The following is a 3,655-nucleotide window of genomic DNA, read 5'->3' on the forward strand; positions in this document are numbered from 1 at the left end:
CTGTTTACCTTTTCAGATTTGTTTTGTATATAATTTCAAGGACTTTTAGTTGTACTTGGCAGGAGGATCAGGAAAAGTACATCAACTCCATCTTCCCTAAAGCAGAAGTGCCACTATCCTCTGCTTTCATTTTTGAAACATATTCTCAATTGGTATGGAATTCCAACCTGACATTTTTTTCGGTGCTTTAAAGATGTTGCTTCACTGTCCTCTCATTTGCATCATTTCTCTTTTTTTGTTTTGTTTTGTTTTGTTTGTAGAAAGTGATTTATTTAGAGAGAGAGAGAGGGAGAGAGAGAGAAACAGGAGGATAAAGGAAGAAACAGCTAACACTCACACTGAGTGAGAGAATCCAGAAAGATGGGATCCAGGAGAGGAAAGCAGCTTCCACACTGAGTGGAAGGGAATAGAGAGGGATGGCATTTAAGAGGGGAAGACAGGCTTCCACGAGAGAGTGTGGAAGAGGACCCCAGAGGGGAAATCCAGGAAGAGAAAGATGGCTTCCACGAGAGTGTTCGCGGAAGGGGACCCAAACATGGAGTTCCTGCATCATTTCTCATGAAAAATCTGTTGTCATCCTTATTTTTGTTTTTCTATACAGAGTATGTAATATTTCTCTGGTCATGTTTGAGATTTTCTTTTTTTCCCCCTGTGGAATGTGATCTAAGAAGTTAGGAAGCCACCCTTCTGAAAGTTAATATTGTATGGTAGAAAAAGCATAGAGCTCAAGAGATCTGGTTTCTGTTCCTAGCTCTGCTGTGAGCTTGCTGGTGACCTGGAGCTACTCCTGACTTCTCTCTGGATCTCATACTGTTTTCTTGTAAATGAGAAGTTTAGACTCTCACATCACTTCCAGCTCACTCTTGCTGCACCAACCGCAACAACAGTAATGACTAAAACCTATCAAACACTAGCAATGTGTCCAGCACTGTTCCAAGCACTTTATGTACATTGAGTAATTTAATTTTGGCCCACCTTTGTGATGTAGGTTATTTTATTATTATCCCTATTTATAGGTGAGACAACTAAGGCCCAGAGAAGTTAAGTGGCAGAACTGGATATTGGACTCTTGTTTCTCTGGCTGTAGAAGGCATGCTGTTAACCAGTATTGCTCCTGGTGTACAGCTCCAAGTCAGCAGGGCCACACTCCTTTTTTGGCTTGTTTTGAAGGCTCTTTTGGCCTGTCTGTTCAGTGAGTTTCCAGGAAACTGAGGCTTAGTCGTCCTTCTTTGCAAAGTTCAGTTGGTACACACTAATGTGCAGACTGGTGTGATATTTGCAGTGTTAGATTCTAGATTTCTTGGGTTCTTCCAGCATTTCTCTTTATCTCTTTAGGGACGTAGTTTGTAAATAGCAGATTCATTTTGTCTGCTTTTGTCAGTCTCTTCCATCAGTCTACTTTCAACAGATCTCTGCCATCTCTTCTTTCCCAATATTAGTTTAATATTCTTCATATCCAAGTGCATTTCAGCCTGACAGATAAGAGAGAAATCAGTGGGTTTTTTTTTTTTTCATTATCTCTGGCCAATCATCAATATGAAATTTCTCTCTTTTTGGACCACGCCATTCAAAACAAAGACTAATACTCTTTAATGCCTCTCTGTGAGTTCCAAGAATTCCTTATAGGAACAGTGTGGAATCTGCTTGGTTCCCTGCCCCCAAAACTCTGTTATTCATAGAATCAAATCCCCTTCACAGGTCTCCCTTGGAGCCACTTGAGCCCAATCTATAGGTGCAGTGAGCACTACCCCATCTCTGCAACCAATTCTGCCTTCCAGCAAGAATATAAGGGCTTTCAGTTCAATGCTCGGGTTCAAGAAGAGTTTTGTTTTGACACCATAGTAATGACTTCAGCCTTGATCCTGAATCCAAGCCCCTATCTTATAGCTCTGTTCTGATTCTGGCCTTTTGTTCCTGGGCATCTGTTTGGGCCCCGATAGTCCCCTATAACTAAGAGTCTCCCTTATTCTTTCTAGTGCTTTTTCTCCCTCTCCCCAGAAATTAGACTTTTTCTCCAGTGTCTGTGACCATGCAGCCTTGTGATTAACTTCCCTGATCCTGCCTGCCCTGCAGAATTTCTGAACACCAGCTGCTTCTAGAATCTCCAGCACCTTGTTTAACATACCTGTCAGGATATCCCAAGTCTTGGTCCCTTGAAATTTGCTTGACTTGCTGTAATTTACCTTTCTGTCTAGACTGTGTTATAGGAAAGGATTGGGGCCTAGTAGATGTTTCTGTTCTCTTGATAGTGTATTTTACACCAGGACCTTGTCCAAAGTGTGGTCCCTGGACCAGCAGAACCAGCAGTGCCTAGGAGCTTCAAAGAAATGCAGAAAATTGGGCCCTACCCCAGACTTACTGGATCAGAATCTGCATTTAACAGGTATCTGTTCTAGAGCTATCCACTGATTCACTACCAAGTCAATGAAACTACACTTCAGTGTCTTGCTTATAAGATCATTTACTCAGTTGTAATTTAAGTTCCTGGAAGATCAGGCAATCCATGTATCTTGTTCAGTGCTGTATTTTCAATACCCAGAACTGTTTGTGGCAGATGATAAGTGATTAATAAACATTCGTTGAAGGGTGGCCTTGGAAGTTACTTAAAATCTCTGTGCCTCATCACTTTCCTTACCTGTAAAATAAAGACTTATATCCCTACTTCCAGGTATAAAGATCAGACATAAAAAAAAAGGGATGCAGAATTGTCAATATTTATTCTAACACATCTCCTCACTGAGATGTGTATCTGCTTGTTTTGGGGTGAGCTGGATGTTTTAGTTACTTTGCCTAAGTATTACCAAAGTCTTGTTCTATAAACACTATCTGTTTGGAGGGGTCTTTGTAGAGAGATTTGTTCATCCATTCACTCATTAATTTAGCAAATATTAATTGAATATTATGTGCCAGGCACTATTCTAAGTGCTAGTGAGTAGAGAGTCTCCTTTATGGAATTGGTTAACCCCTCTCTTGCTTGTATGTCTTGTATAAATATTTGGACCCTGTATACTCAATACTATAACTCGAGTTGTTTCTTCTCACCTAGAAGCAAACAAACTCCAAATGATGCTGCAAACTGAACCACTCATGAACACGCCATTCTTCCGGGGACTCTTAAATTTACCCCAGGAGGAGCCGTAACTGTTGTTTCCCATTCGACATCCTTTTTCAGCAGGAAGTAGCCATAAAGAGTCATCGCCCAAAACCCCCTAACAGCAGTTAGTGTGATATCTCCACAATGGGGAATGTAGTAGGAGTTATTAAGAAATTATTTGAGACAAATAGAGACGAAAAGGGGTCCTTGGGAAATTTTCATTTTTTAAAGCATCTCCGGAAAAGTTTATTGTAAAGCCCCAGCTCTTAGAGCCTGGTCGGCAACCTTTAATATGCAAATGCCAGCCTTTAGAAACTGGGTCCACCATGAAATACTATGCAGCCACAAAAAACGACGAGTTTGTGTCCTTTGTAGGGACATAGATGAATCTGGAAACCATCATTCTCAGCAAACTGACACAAGAACAGAAAATCAAACACTGCACGTTCTCACTCATAGGCGGGTGTTGAACAATGAGAACACATGGACACAGGGAGGGGAGCATCACACACTGGGGTCTGTTGGGGGGTCAGAGGAGGGATGGAGGGGTGGGGAGGTCGG

Source organism: Cebus imitator, unplaced genomic scaffold, assembly GCF_001604975.1.
Source record: "Cebus imitator isolate Cc_AM_T3 unplaced genomic scaffold, Cebus_imitator-1.0 Scaffold189, whole genome shotgun sequence".
Lineage (NCBI taxonomy): Eukaryota > Metazoa > Chordata > Mammalia > Primates > Cebidae > Cebus > Cebus imitator.